The sequence below is a fragment of the Oncorhynchus nerka genome, linkage group LG28 (assembly GCF_034236695.1).
Source record: "Oncorhynchus nerka isolate Pitt River linkage group LG28, Oner_Uvic_2.0, whole genome shotgun sequence".
Taxonomy (NCBI): domain Eukaryota; kingdom Metazoa; phylum Chordata; class Actinopteri; order Salmoniformes; family Salmonidae; genus Oncorhynchus; species Oncorhynchus nerka.
This window is the reverse complement of record NC_088423.1, coordinates 43,401,205-43,418,184: the sequence shown is the minus strand read 5'-3', so window position 1 is coordinate 43,418,184 and position 16,980 is coordinate 43,401,205. Positions and strand designations below refer to the sequence as shown.

Genomic DNA, 16,980 nt, shown 5'->3' with positions numbered 1-16,980 from the left:
CGAGAGACCAGCTGGCGATAATCTGGTGGCTATCGATGGTTGCAATAGGCGCCAAAGTTTTAGATTGAGTTTTTTAGGGTACTCTTAGGGCTGGTTTCCCAGACTTTGATTTAGCCTAGTCAAATCAAATCGTATTGGTCACATACACATGGTTAGCAGATGTTATTGCGAGTGTAGCGAAATGCTTGTGCTTCTAGTTTCGACAGTGCAGCAATATCTAACAAGTCATTTAACAATTCCACAATAACTACCTAATACACACATCTAAGTAAAGGGATGGAATAAGAATATATAAATATATGGATGGGCCATGACCAACCGACATAGACGAGATGCAATAAATGGTATAAAATAAAGTATATACATCTGGGATGAGTAGTGCAAGATATGTAAACATCATTAATAAAGTGACTAGTGATCCATTTATTAGAGTGGCCATTGATTTCAAGTCTGTATGTAGGAAGCAGCCTCTCTGTGTTAGTGATGGCTGTTTAACAGTCTGATGGCCTTGAGATAGAAGCTATTTTTCAGTCTCTCGGTCCCAGAGAGACTGACCTCACCTTCTGGATGGTAGAGGGGCGACCAGGCAGTGGCTCAGGTGGTTGTTGTCCTTGATGATCTTTTTGGCTTTCTTGTGACATCGGATTCTGTAGGAGTCCTGGAGGGCAGGTAGTTTGCCCCCAGTGATGTGTTGTGCAGACCGCACCACCCTCTGGAGAGCCCTGCGATTGTGGGTGGTGCAATTACCGTACCAGGCTGTGATACAGCCCGAAGGGATGCTCTCAATTGTGCTTCTGTGGAATTTTGTGAGGGTTTTAAGTGACAAGCCACATTTCTTCAGCCTCCTGAGGTTGAAGAGGCGCTGTAGCTGTTGCGCCTTCTTCACCACACTGTCTGTGTAGGTGGACCATTTCAAGTTGTCCGTGTTGATGTATGCCGAGGAACTTGAAACTTTCCACCTTTTCCACTGCTGTCCTGTCGCTGTGGATAGGGGGGGAGATCCCTCTGCTGTTTCCTGAAGTCCATTATTGGAGGGTACTATAGTGCTGAATGCTGAGCTGTAGTCATATTAGTTCTGGACAAAAAAGCACTGTCAATGGAAATTCTCAGTTGAACATGCTTTTTAGTCAAGGACCAGGCTTAATCTTTGTCTGGGAAATGGCCCCTTGTCTAATGGATTGTGTACAATATCACAGGACTCCTGATGTACTGTTTAACCACTTGTAAAACTGGTAGGGCTAATAAAGCCATTATGATACTACTTGCACTACCAGTCAAAGGTTTAGACACACCTACTCATTCAAGGGTTTTTCTTTATTTTTACAATTTTCTATATTGTAGAATAATAGTGAAGACATCAAAACTATTAAATAACACATGGAATCATGTAGTAACCAAAAAAGTGTGGATGATCTCTGCATGTGTATTTCACACTGTAAAGCTTGGAGAAGGAGGTGTGAGGGTGCTTTGCTGGTGACGCAGTCTGTGATTTATTTAGAATTAAATGTACACTTATCCAGCATGGCTACCACAGAATACTGCAGCGATACGCCATCCCAACTGGTTTGGGCTTAGTGGGACTATCATTTGTTTTTCAACAGGACAATGACCCAACAAACCTCCAGGCTGTGTAAGGGATATTTTACCAAGAAGGAGAGTGATGGAGTGCTGCATCAGATGACCTGGCCTCCACAATCCCCCGACCTCAACCAAATTGAGATGGTTTGGGATGAATCAGACTGCAGAGTGAAGAAAAAGCAGCCACAAATGCTCAGCATTTGAGAACAACTTCAGGACTGTTGGAAAAGCATTCCAGGTGAAGCTGGTTGAGAGAATGCAAAGAGTGTGCAAAGCTGTCATCAAGGCAAAGGGTGGCTATTTGAAGAATCTCATATATAAAATATGTTTAGATTTGTTTAACACTTTTTTGGTTACTACATGATTTCAAAGAAATTCCACAAATTAACTTATAAGGCACACCTGTTAATTGCATTCCAGGTGACTACCTCGCTACCTTTGTTTAACACTTTTTCGGTTACTACATGATTCCATATGTGTTATTTCATAGTTTTGATGTCTATATATAATTCTACAATGTAGAAAAGAGTAAAAATAAAGAAAAACCCTTGAATGAGTAGGGGTTCTAAAACTTTTGACCGGTAGTGTACATGTCAAGTCCTCCCATATCTCCAAAAGGATGTAGGGTACAGCTTAGGGTTCAATTAGGGATAAAGAATAACATTTTCAAAATAACTGTATTACGTCACTAACTGTCCATTTTAGTTTTTCACACAATCACCACTGAATATTTGACTATCTAAAGTTTCATAGATTTTTCCTTCATCTATTTATGAAAACAATGATCTGAGAGTACTATGAGGACACAAAATATAGGACAGATCAACATGTGAATGTCATCTCTATTGTAAAAGGTTATGACCCCTGCCGCATTAGACGGTCTGGGACCAATCCCAGGGGCAGCAGCTCTGATCTGGAGATGCCTACGCAGCACCACACCCTGCAGCCTTATGTCAGTATTCCTGATGGGACAGAAGGAGAGCGTTAATCTTGCCCTTCAGTTAAATGCTTCGGGAGTAAAGTAACAAAATTCATTTGTAATTTAAATATTCAATGCTTTCCATCTATTATGTTACTTAATGATGATAGCCCCTTGAATTTCTCAATCAATCAGGAAAGATCACTGCTGGGCTCTAACATGGCAACCACCTCACTCTCTCCCACTTGCCTAGTTTAATAAAGGTTAAATATATATATATTTTTTAAAGGAACAATTGAGGCCTGGACAAATATACTTGAATCTGTAATGAACAATCTCCGCTAAAGCCCCACACATACAGTACAAACCAATTATATATATTTATTTAGACTTTTGTTACTTTCTTTCCATTCAGGCCCACAAAGAGGTGGTACGGGAAGGGGATCTTTGGTCTTTGTAGGGGGCTGGGGGAATCTAAGTGGAGACTCAGGATGAATGGGGAGGGGGACTGATAAGCAACCTTGGTTGCTGGGTGGGATGGGTTAGGAGGCAGGGGTTCTGGGTGGGAGGGAGGGAAGATACGCGCACGTGGATGGGGGCTGGGGTTATCTTTGTAGGCATTTATTTGATTGTTTATGCACCTGTAACCCCCCTCTGAAAAAGACAAATGACAAAACTAAATCAAATGTAGGAGTATATTTGTTATTAATCCATGGAGAGTACCTTAATTCTGCTAGGGTAGAGGAGGGCCATGTTGTCCCACAGTAGAGTGGTGACGTCCCACTCCCTCTACTCCTCCAGGGGAGGATGACAGGAGTGACATCTCTGTAGGGTCCCAGTGACTCCCAGTCTTACTGCTGCTCAGGACCCCCAGCATACAACAGAAGCAGGGTCTTCAACCAGGACAACGGAATGGATCCCATGCGGCGACCCAAAAAAACGACTCCGTAAAAGAGGGAAACGAGGCGGTCTTCTGGTCAGACTCCGGAGACGGGCACATCGTGCACCACTCCCTAGCATTCTTCTCGCCAATGTCCAGTCTCTTGACAACAAGGTTGATGAAATCCGAGCAAGGGTAGCATTCCAGAGGGACATCAGAGACTGTAACGTTCTTTGCTTCACGGAAACATGGCTCACTGGAGAGACGCTATCGGAGGCAGTGCAGCCAGCAGGTTTCTCCACGCATCGCGCCGACAGAAACAAACATCTTTCTGGTAGGAAGAGGGGCGGGGGCGTATGCCTTATGGCTAACGAGACATGGTGTGATGAAAGAAACATACAGGAACTCAAATCCTTCTGTTCACCTGATTTAGAATTCCTCACAATCAAATGTCGACCACATTATCTACCAAGAGAATTATCTTCGATTATAATCACAGCCGTATATCCCCCCCCCCCCCCCCCCCCCCAAGCAGACACATCGATGGCTCTGAACAAACTTTATTTGACTCTTTGCAAACTGGAATCCATTTATCCGGAGGCTGCATTCATTGTAGCTGGAGATTTAAACAAGGCTAATCTGAAAACATGACTCCCTAAATTTTATCAGCATATCGATTACGCAACCAGGGGTGGAAAAACCTTGGATCATTGTTACTCTAACTTCCGCGACGCATACAAGGCCCTGCCCCGCCCTCCTTTCGGAAAAGCTGACCACGACTCCATTTTGTTGATCCCTGCCTACAGACAGAAACTAAAAAAAGAAGCTCCCACTCTGAGGTCTGTCCAACGCTGGTCCGACCAAGCTGACTCCACACTCCAAGACTGCTTCCATCACGTGGACTGGGATATGTTTCGTATTGCGTCAGATAACAACATTGACGAATACGCTGATTCGGTGTGCGAGTTCATTAGAACGTGCGTTGAAGATGTCGTTCCCATAGCAACGATTAAAACATTCCCTAACCAGAAACCGTGGATTGATGGCAGCATTCGTGTGAAACTGAAAGCGCGAACCACTGCTTTTAATCAGGGCAAGGTGACTGGTAACATGACCGAATACAAACAGTGCAGCTATTCCCTCCGCAAGGCTATCAAACAAGCTAAGCGTCAGTACAGAGACAAAGTAGAATCTCAATTCAACGGCTCAGACACAAGAGGTATGTGGCAGGGTCTACAGTCAATCACGGACTACAAGAAGAAAACCAGCCCAGTCACGGACCAGGATGTCTTGCTCCCAGGCAGACTAAATAACTTTTTTGCCCGCTTTGAGGACAATACAGTGCCACTGACACGGCCTGCAAAGAAAACATGCGGACTCTCCTTCACTGCAGCCGAGGTGAGTAAGACATTTAAACGTGTTAACCCTCGCAAGACTGCAGGCCCAGACGGCATCCCCAGCCGCGCCCTCAGAGCATGCGCAGACCAGCTGGCCGGTGTGTTTACGGACATATTAAATCAATCCCTATACCAGTCTGCTGTTCCCACATGCTTCAAGAGGGCCACCATTGTTCCTGTTCCCAAGAAAGCTAAGGTAACTGAGCTAAACGACTACCGCCCCGTAGCACTCACTTCCGTCATCATGAAGTGCTTTGAGAGACTAGTCAAGGACCTTATCACCTCCACCCTACCTGACACCCTAGACCCACTCCAATTTGCTTACCGCCCAAATAGGTCCACAGACGATGCAATCTCAACCACACTGCACACTGCCCTAACCCATCTGGACAAGAGGAATACCTATGTGAGAATGCTGTTCATACCCTCCAAGCTCGTCCCTGGGTCTCGACCCCGCCCTGTGCAACTGGGTACTGGACTTCCTGACGGGCCGCCCCCAGGTGGTGAGGGTAGGCAACAACATCTCCTCCCCGCTGATCCTCAACACGGGGGCCCCACAAGGGTGCGTTCTGAGCCCTCTCCTGTACTCCCTGTTCACCCACGACTGCGTGGCCACGCACGCCTCCAACTCAATCATCAAGTTTGCGGACGACACAACAGTGGTAGGCTTGATTACCAACAACGACGAGACGGCCTACAGGGAGGAGGTGAGGGCCCTCGGAGTGTGGTGTCAGGAAAATAACCTCACACTCAACGTCAACAAAACTAAGGAGATGATTGTGGACTTCAGGAAACAGCAGAGGGAACACCCCCCTATCCACATCGATGGAACAGTAGTGGAGAGGGTAGCAAGTTTTAAGTTCCTCGGCATACACATCACAGACAAACTGAATTGGTCCACTCACACAGACAGCATCGTGAAGAAGGCGCAGCAGCGCCTCTTCAACCTCAGGAGGCTGAAGAAATTCGGCTTGTCACCAAAAGCACTCACAAACTTCTACAGATGCACAATCGAGAGCATCCTGGCGGGCTGCATCACCGCCTGGTACGGCAACTGCTCCGCCCACAACCGTAAGGCTCTCCAGAGGGTAGTGAGGTCTGCACAACGCATCACCGGGGGCAAACTATCTGCCCTCCAGGACACCTACACCACCCGATGTTACAGGAAGGCCATAAAGATCATCAAGGACAACAACCACCCGAGCCACTGCCTGTTCACCCCGCTATCATCCAGAAGGCGAGGTCAGTACAGGTGCATCAAAGCTGGGACCGAGAGACTGAAAAACAGCTTCTATCTCAAGGCCATCAGACTGTTAAACAGCCACCACTAACATTGAGTGGCTGCTGCCAACACACTGACACTGACTCAACTCCAGCCACTTTAATAATGGGAATTGATGGGAAATTATGTAAAATATATCACTAGCCACTTTAAACAATGCTACCTAATATAATGTTACATACCCTACATTATTCATCTCATATGCATACGTATATACTGTACTCTATGTCATCTACTGCATCCTTATGTAATACATGTATCACTAGCCACTTTAACTATGCCACTTTGTTTACATACTCATCTCATATGTATATACTGTACTCGATACCATCTACTGTATCTTGCCTATGCTGCTCTGTACCATCACTCATTCATATATCTTTATGTACATATTCTTTATCCCCTTACACTGTGTATAAGACAGTAGTTTTGGAATTGTTAGTTAGATTACTTGTTGGTTATTACTGCATTGTCGGAACTAGAAGCGCAAGCATTTCGCTACACTCGCATTAACATCTGCTAACCATGTGTATGTGACAAATAACATTTGATTTGATTTAGTGACACCTCTAGCACTGAGATGCAGTGCCTTAGAACGCTGCGCCACTCGGGAGCCCTTATAGACTAGACTGCGAGGCCCCTATTTACACTGACCAGCCTGCAAGGAACCTCTATGATAGACCTGCCTGCAAGGCCCCTATTTACACTGACCAGCCTGCAAGGAACATTTATTATAGACCACCCTGTAAGGTCCCTATTTACTCTGATCAGCCTCCGAGGAGACTCGCACATAGACTAGCCTCAGAGGCTGTGGGTGAAACTGCTAGCTTTGAGACCCACTAACCTTTAAAGTAACTGTCCAGTATTTCCATATTTATATGAAATATGACCTTTAATTAATTACAATATAAGGGAAATAGTTTTTCTTCCATTTTTTTATTAAGTATGTTAAAAATCATATTTTCTGTGTTGGAATGGGGTAGGTGTATACCAACAACAAAATAGTGTGGGTGTATACCGGCCAGCTCATCCCACTCAGAATGACATCAGCTTCTATGAGGAAATAGCAAGAATTTATATTTACTGTTTATTTGTACTGTTTTCTCAAATGTATGCTTTGGCCACAAATACGAGTATAGGACGAGTCAACAACATTATTTGGGTATAGAGTGGTAAGGAGGAGGATCTCTGCTGACCCTTTGTGTCGGTTTAGCCATTCATTGTAGTCATTGCGCTCTGTAGTTGCTATTTTCTCAAGTTTTCTCCTGTCAGTTAACTTGTGACATTCCTGGATTACTCATTATATTAATAAAGTCGGATTTAATCAACAAAAACAATAGTCTGTTTAAAAAAGGTTAAGTGTACAAGACTGTGTACATACACAACATGACCAAAAGTATGTGGACACCTGCTCATCAAACAACTCATTCCAAAATCATGGGCATTAATATGGAGTTGGTCCCCCCTTTGCTGCTATAACAGCTGCGGGATCTTGGTTCCATTCAGCCACAAGAGCATTAGTGAGGTTAGGCACTGATGTTGGGTGATTAGGCCTGGCTTGCAGTCGTCCTTTCAATTCATACCAAAGGTGTATGATGGGGTTGAAGTCAGGTCTGTGCAGGCTAGTCAAGTTCTTCCACGCCGATCTCATCATACCATTTGTATGGACCTCGTTTTGTGCACGGGGGGGGGGGATTGTAGTGCTGAAACAGGAAAGGGCCTTCCCCTAAATGTTGCCACAAAGTTGGAAGCACAGAATTGTCTAGAATGTCATTGTATGCTGTAGCGTTAAGATTTCCCTTCACTGGATCTAAGGGGCCTTGCCCGAACCATGAAAAACAGCCCTAGACCATGGCCTTACAGAGCTCTTCAGTAAGGCCATTCTACTACCAATGTTTCCCTATGGAGATTGCATGGCGGTGCGCTCGATTTTATAAACCTGTCAGCAATGGGTGGCTGAAATAGCCAAAACCACTCATTTGAAGAGGTGTCCACATACTTTTGTATATATAGTGTATCTACATATCCCAACGAGCCAAGTGGGGAGAGGCTGCCCACAGTTCCAAGAACAGCCAGAAACGTCCAGCTAACCCTACGCCATTGACGCCGGTGGATCTCAAAAGCGTTAAGTAGCAACGATATCCTCCGCATACATATCCTCCGTTCAACAAAACAATAAATAATGTTAAATTTGTATTTCCAGCGAATTTCTTAGTTAAATGGTTGTATGACTACCATATGGAGTTTTGAAGTTGAGGGTGCAGTATTTAATTAAGTTTGGCAATGAGGAAACTAGCATAGTTCACCTAGCCAGGTAGTTTAGCCAGAGAAAACCATGGAAAACTAGTTTGAGCCTTAGTGCGCATGTGCGCCCAGATAATTCTTACAGATTTGTAGTTTTTATGCCCTGATATCAGGATCTGGTGACGAAAAGTTTGAGCAAACAATTCAAAGATGAAAGGCATAAATCAGAAAACTTCAATTTAAGGAGAGCAAATCGATATACAATCCTGAAATCAGCAGAGATTGTAAATATTAAAACAAAGCTTAAAACGCTGTTTGAGTGAACCCTGAATACAGAAAATGAATGGCGAAGTCCATTCTGGACATTGTAGACTCCTCCTCCTCACCACTCTCTCATCAGCGTGTGAGGCAGCATTAATTTGATTGGCTGGGAAAGAATGGGCGGAGTTGGTTAAACATCAGCCTGTGCGGCAGCAGTGGCGCAAACATCAACCTGTGAGCACGCAGCTGTTCTTCACAGGCACCAAGTCACTTGCACAGGCACCAAGTCACTTGCACGACCAGCACCAGAGATATTAGAAAAGTATCAATGCCAGCACCCTCCTTATTAGGTTTCCCATGATGCAATGACTATCTGTCATGGCTGCACACTGATGTCACTCACAGTACATGGGTTGAAATACACAAATGTTTACCATTGAGTTGAAATAACCTACATTACAGCAGTAAGGGTATATATTGTCAATTTACAATTATGCCGATCCCGGTTGGAAACAGTATTGACTTCATTGTAAGACTGCTTGCAAATCACATTTGGGGATGTTGCGGGACGCTGAGATTCCCGTGCTCCGGGGTTTTCTGAAACCAAGCGGCGAGGCAACTGAATGGAAGCAGAATGTTTTCAGCGCTGCAGGTGAGATTATTAATAATTTATTCGACAAGCAGTATAAATTAAATTGTACATTTGTGTAGTTACCTAGTTTTGTGAGTATTGTAGCTACCGTCACAAATAACGCTGGTGGCTAATACGTTCAGCTAATGAGTAACTAGCTAACTAAAATAATGTGGAGACGAAGAAATGCATGGCTCGCAGTTAGCCACTGTCAGTCGGTTTGTCAATGGTGTGATAGCGTAATTTGAATGTGGAATGTTTTAAATGTTAAATATTTGGGCAACGTGTTCTGATTCCTTGAAACTTAATAGTTAGTTAGTTCATGACAACACAGGTTGGAAACAACTAGCTGTCAATTTGTGTGAGACACCTTAGAATCTAACTAACGGTTGACACGAGCCGAGAATGGAGTAGTAGCTCACTACACCGCAGAGTAGTCCAATTTTGGCACGTGCAATTGACTGAATATTAATATCATACTCATACTGTTACTTTTAAACCCAACTATAGCTAGTTGCGTTATTGTCACAATATTGTTATATCGGTAGCTAGCTCGCCCGAGGCTGTGCCACATCTCACCCTCCTACTGCCTTCGTGTGAGCCACCAGTGTGCCGTGAACAACATAAGCAGCAACAATAGTGTAATCGGCGGTTAGCCTGCAAAATAAAAGTCCCCCATTGACACTTGCAAAGGTTAAACATTGTGATATCATGCCACAATTAGACTAGATAATGCTAAACAAGGTAGGAATTTTATATAAATTCCACAAGACAATTAGTTAAATTTGACAAAAAAAAAACGAACAAAAAACCTGTTGAAATTGCACTGCATGTATTAGATTTCAGAATTACATTATATTGCAATGTACGTACATCTTTACCAGCCTACTCAGGAGTTTACACAAATATTAGCTTTGCAGCTTTTAGTGAGGGACTTTACCTGTGGGAAATCACCACACTATTCAGCCTATTATGTGCATTGAACAATTTTATTTGTATTTATTTATTTATTTAACCTTTATTTAACTTGGCAAGTGTTACCAACAAATTCTTATTTACAATGACGGCCTACCCAGGCCAAACCCGAATGATGCTGGGCCAATTGTGCGCAGCCCTATGGGACTCCCAATCACAGCCAGATGTGATGCAGCCTGGATTCAAACCAGGGACTGTAGTGACGCCTCTTGCACTGAGATGCAGTGTCTTAGACCACTGCCCACTCGGGAGCCCTTACTGTACATATTGCAATGTACATCTTACCTGTGGATCTTGGGTCCATTAAATGGGTTATCAGCCTACTCAGTGGCACTCACAGAACATAACTGAGGAGTTTTCACAAATATTAGCTTTGTAGGTATTATATGTATATGTGAAGTCTTAATACATCCACAGTTCAATTTCCAACATTTTAAACTTTTTTGTGTACAATTAAATAATTGTAATTTTGTTTAATTAATTTAATTTTCCAACCTTGTTTAGGATTAACTAATCCAATTGTGGCATGATTCCACTATTTTTACCGTTTGCAATGGGGGGACTTTTACTTTTATTTTGAAGGCCAACTGGAGATCCCACTACTTTTGCTCATGCTAATGTTGTTCACAACACAAGTGTGCGAGCAGCCTGTGATAACTTGCACATTTCCACCGGAATTTACCGGGAGCTAGATGTCTAGCAAAACTAACGAGTAGCTTTGGTCTCTGTAATGTTTTCTTGCTACATTATATAATAATATGAGAGGCAGCAATAGTGAGTTAATTGCTGTCAGGCTCTTTCGCTGAACACTCTTTTGTCAATTTACTGCATTGAGGCTGCGGCCACGCACGTGGGGCAAGCATCCCAGCCCCGGTGATGGGAAACGTTAAGTCTCTCTGGACAATCACCATGCACTGCGGCTATATGCTCGGCTATTTTCTTGACATGTATGTATGCTCGGCTATTTTCTTTATGTATGTATGTATGTATGCTCATTTGTGCTAAATCCGAGGTCACTGGCTTTGCACAATAATCAGTCATATAATTCTCGCCCATCATCCAGTCACTGATGGCACAGTAGCTGTGTTAAGTGATGTAGCACTAACTAAGTAATGGTTGTCTGGGCTGTTGTCGGAATAGACATGACATATTTTGGTCATATTTGGATAAAGCAAACTAGGCTGCGATTTTAAGACAACTTCTCTGCAATTTTTGACATCAGACTGGATTGAAATGATATATTGTGAATGAAGCGTTAGCCCTGTTTCATTACACTGCAAGTTTTTTGTTGTTTAAATCCAACAAGTTTACACCGATGACACAATGTAGCTAGTTACCTTCCTGTTCCCGTGTGTGTGCTTGTAGGAGAGAGATGAGGCTGTTGCACTGACTAGTTACGAAATCTACGCTAATGTAATAGATGAAATGTTACTTGAATATTGAGGCCCTGGGCAATTCATATTGATTTGCCTTACATTAAGGACTGCTTAATGTGAGAACAATTTTATGAATTGTCTAATTTTGAGGTCGAATTGTTTTCCATAATTGCTGTTCTGTTGTTCCCTGACAAATCTGAAATAGAATAGCATTTGGTCCATGTCAGGTTGTCATTGAATATCAGTCTCAAAACACATGGCTTTATATTGAAATGACAAGACACTTAGGAATGTATGATTGGTTTTCTTGATTTCTACTATGACATTGTGTATTGAAAACATTTGTCCCAAATAATCTCTCCTTTCTCCCAAAATCCTGGTGCACTTGTTCACTACCCATCATGGATTATATTTTTGTTGGCAGTTGTGAAGAAGTGCACACTTCAGGAGCAAAGGAGAGATTTTTGGGACGCATACTGCGTGTTTGATTAATTAATTTTTATTTCATTTTTATAGTTATTTATCTCGGGATTCGAACTAGCAACCTTTCGGTTACTGGCCCTATGCCCTTAACCACTAGGCTACCTGCCGCACATGTCTGTCAGCTTGCAGGGATGTTTTAGTTTGCTCAGGTTTACCAGTTATTTTACTGCACACCAAGCCTCTCCTCCTTCCCATTACTCTCTCTCTCCGTCTCTCAGGCCTTTTCTCACTCCCATCAGGTGAGCACAATGCAATCAATGCTAATGAGCACCACAGGCATCCCTGTTCAAATAAAGAACTAATGAAAGCTGGAGAGAAGCTGAAGCGTAGCACACCAATTGCATTAAATGCAATTATACCAGGCCGAGACGCCTTGGCCTCATAGCTACACTTATCTTTATCAATCAAAATTCCTCCCCCTTCAGCAACGCCCTTCCAACACCCAAAAGCTTGCTCACAGTAAAGAGTCTGAATACTTATGTAAATGTGGTATTATTTTTTAAATATTTTTTATAAATGAGCAAGAATGTCTAAACCTGTTATAGCTTTTATCATTATGGTGTGTAGATTGATGAGGGGGGAAAACGATTTAATCCGTTTTAGAATAAGGCTGTAACGTAACAAAATGTGGAAAAAGTCTTGGAGTCTGAATACTTTCCAAATGCACTGTAAGTATTGAAATATAGGCCTAAGTAAGTGACGGTATTAAGACTCAACAGGATTCCGCTCTTAGACCTACAGCTTGATGCTGGTTATGCAAGGCTGCTATACTAAACCTACTAATGAGAATTACATGACTTATTATTGTAATGATGATCATAATAGTACTAATAACAATAAGGAGTTCAAGGAAAAAGGAGGGTTATTATAAATATACTTTTTCAGACAAATTGGAACAATGTAAACAACACTAAATTGTCATTGTCATTATAAATAATACCAATATATGGTATGTATGTATATTATATACTTATACAGTGCCAGTCAAAAGTTTTGACCCATCTTCTCATTCCAGGATTTCTTTTTTTATTTTGACTTTTTTTCTACATTGTGGAAAAATGGGGAAAACATCAAAACTATGAAATAACATATATGGAATCATGTAGTAAACAAAAAAGTGTTAAATCAATATATATTTTGATCCAGTCCATCATTACTTTAAGACATGAAGGTCAGTCAATCTGGAACATTTCAAGAACTTTGTATGTTTCTTCAAGTGCAGTTACAAAAACCATCAAGCGCTATGATGAAACTGGCTCTCATGAGGACCGGAAAGGAAGACCCAGATTTACCTCTGCTGCAGAGGATAAGTTCATTACCAGCCTCAGAAATTGCAGCCCAAATAAATGCTTCGGAGTTCAAGTAACAGGCACATCTCAACATCAACTGTTAAGAGGAGACTGTGTGAATCAGGTCTTCATGGTCGAATTGCTTCAAAGAAACAACTATTAAAGGACACCAATAAGAAGAAGAGATTTGCTTGGGCCAAGAAACACGAGCAATGGACATTAGACCGGTGTAAATCTGTCCTTTGGTCTGATGAGTCCAAATTTGAGATTTTTGGTTCCAACTCCTGTGTCTTTTGTGAGACGTGGAGTTGATTAACAGATATCTGCATGTGTGGTTCCCACCATAAAGCATGGAGGAGGTGGGGTGTGGTGGTGCTTTGCTGGTGACACTGTGATTTATTTAGAATTCAAGGCACACTTAACCAGCATGGCTACCACAGCATTCTGCAGCGATACGCCATCCCATCTGGTTTGCGCTTAGTGGGACATTTGTTTTTCAACAGGACAATGACCCAACACATCTCCAGGCTGTGTAAGGGCTATCTGACCAAGAAGGAAAGTGATGGCGTGCTGCATCAGATGACCTGGCCTCCAGATTTACCCGACCTCAACCCAATTGAGATGGTTTGGGATGAGTTGGACCGCAGAGTGAAGGAACAGCAGCCAGCATATGTGGGAACTCCTTCAAGACTTTTGAAAAAGCATTCCAGGGAAGCTGGTTGAGAGAATGAAAAGTGTGCAAAGCTGTCATCTAGGCAAAGGGTGGTTACTTTGAACAATCTCATATAAAATATATTTATTTACTTTTTTGGATACATGATTCCATATGTATTATTTCATAGTTTTGATGTCTTCACTATTATTCTACAATGTAGAAAAACCCTTGAATGAGTAGGTGTGTCCTAACTTTTGACTGGTAGTGTGTTTTTATTTTATTTTATTTTTTACTGCTCCTGGGATATAAATATTGTGTGGATAACCTTATTTACTGTGATATATTGATTTGTATCTTCTTTTTTTTCACTCTTTGTGACGCGCTCTGCCCTGGAGAACACCGGAAGAATTATCACTGAATTATCACAGTGAATTATTGTAACGTTTGTTTATGTATCAATTAATCCCATTAAGGAATGGGTTGCCAACTGGCAACTTGACACAAAAATACAATTTCATTCATTCATACCAGAGAGGCTGGTCTAAAGCACCAAAGTATAAATCTTTTAGTACAGATGAAAAACACTGAATTTGTTACATTGTTTATCTTACATGTGGTTGCGTGAGGCTTAGAGCTCACAGAATCAGTAGGATATTAAACAAACACTCAAACAGGCAACGGAATTCGTCTGTCTTATTTCTGTGTGTGTATATATATGATTTTATAAAGCCAGTCACATTTAACAGTTAGTGTATTGATTTATAGACCTAATTAAGTTGTGGTTTCCTCTCTCCTCAATTTTCTTAGACATTTAAGGCAAGGGTTGTTTTTAAATATAGAGTCATAATGAGACAAACGTGACATTGTGTAAATAACACATTATTGCAGGAAATGAAGAAATGTATAAACATTCTGGAGGTGAACGCTGGAATGAAACAATGAACTTTGCAAACGAAGAAAAGATGTGCGCTTTAAGGAAATAGACACCAGGCTCGACTAGAAGCCTGTCTAATAAGAACCTGTTGTGTTGAGTGATTTAAGCCAATAAACGCTCGGGATATTAACTGAAGTTTTGCACTAATGATCTGTGAGAAACAGAATGAGAGTGGGTATGTTGTGGAGCAAAGCAGAGTGTATGGTGCAGCGTAGCCAGCAGATTCCTATTTGTCCTCATGCTAGCCAGCTAGCAGTAGCCATTTTGGAATGGCCGTGCCAGCCAATCAGCTCCTTTGTTGTTCAAAACAATGTGCAGTTCTGTAATGGCTACTGCTAACTAGCAGGGCTGGGAATTGTCAGGGACCTTTACGATACTTAGGTGCTGATACGATATGTATTGCGATTTTCATGATTCTATATGTGTGCTGTTATTTTTGTGATTCAATGTTCTAATTATTGCTCACCATATGTCTGCTGCAGACAGACAAGAGGGAGCCATTAGAAATCAAGTTTTGATCAGTCATGGAACTAAAAGTTCTGAAAACATTGGGTACAAATACATTTTTGTAATTCTATATATTTTGCCATGCCTGTGTGTTCATGTGATATTTGAATAAAAAAATAATTACAACCGTATGTATGGGCAAATCTAGGTAGCAGACATGTCAGAAATTTCCAGATAAATTATCCCAAGTTATAATAGCTCTCTAAGGTATGTAATGACTAACATGACAAGAGGAACTGATGATGCACTACTTAATTTCAATATTGCCGCTTGTGCATTCTATTACAACTTTTAAGAGTAAGTTCAAAGCCGGACCTACGCGCCCCCCATGCCGACCCCTCGTGCCCCCCCCCCCCCCCACAGGTCTTGCCCCACAGTTTGGGAACCACTGTCTTAATGTATACACGATTGCATCTGCTGGCTCGTAATCTGCTGGCTAGTTCCAGCGGGATGCTTCATTTTCTCCACCCCGGTGTCGTAATGGTTCTGGGACCACCAGGGTTCTCACCAGATAATGTAAGAAAGGTGCTGCGCCACCTTGTGGACTGGCTGGGCCACTGTAATTTATATATATATATATTTATATATATATATACTGCTCAAAAGAATAAAGGGAACACTAAAATAACACATCCTAGATCTGAATGAATCAAGTATTCTTATTAAATACTTTTTTCTTTACATAGTTGAATGTGCTGACAACAAAATCACACAAAAATTATCAATGGAAATCAAATTTATCAACCCATGGAGGTCTGGATTTGGAGTCACACTCAAAATTAAAGTGGAAAACCACACTACAGGCTGATCCAACTTTGATGTAATGTCCTTAAAACAAGTCGAAATGAGGCTCAGTAGTGTGTGTGGCCTCCACGTGCCTGTATGACCTCCCTACAACGCCTGGGCATGCTCCTGATGAGGTGGCGGATGGTCTCCTGAGGGATCTCCTCCCAGACCTGGACTAAAGCATCCGCCAACTCCTGGACAGTCTGTGGTGGATGGAGCGAGACATGATGTCCCAGATGTGCTCAATTGGATTCAGGTCTGGGGAACGGGTGGGCCAGTCCATAGAATCAATGCCTTCCTCTTGCAGGAACTGCTGACACTCCAGCCACATGAGGTCTAGCATTGTCTTGCATTAGGAGGAACCCAGATCCAACCGCACCAGCATATGGTCTCACAAGGGGTCTGAGGATCTCATCTCGGTACCTAATGGCAGTCAGGCTACCTCTGGCGAGCACATGGAGGGATGTGCGGCCCCCCAAAGAAATGCAACCCCACACCATGACTGACCCACCGCCAAACCTGTCATGCTGGAGGATGTTGCAGGCAGCAGAACGTTCTCCACGGCGTCTCCAGACTGTCACGTCTGTCACATGTGCTCAGTGTGAACCTGCTTTCATCTGTGAAGAGCACAGGGCACCAGTGGCGAGTTTGCCAATGTTGGTGTTCTCTGGCAAATGAAAAATGTCCTGCACGGTGTTGGGCTGTAAGCACAACCCCCACCTGTGGACATCGGGCCCTCATACCACCCTCATGGAGTCTGTTTCTGACTGTTTGAGCAGACAC

General features: G+C 42.6%; 1 pseudogene; it reads left to right on the top strand.

Moving 5' to 3' along the window:
- The first annotated feature begins 8,831 nt into the window (after positions 1 to 8,831).
- Positions 8,832 to 16,980, top strand: part of LOC115113250 (tetratricopeptide repeat protein 27-like) — a 151,478-nt pseudogene continuing 143,329 nt past the window's right edge.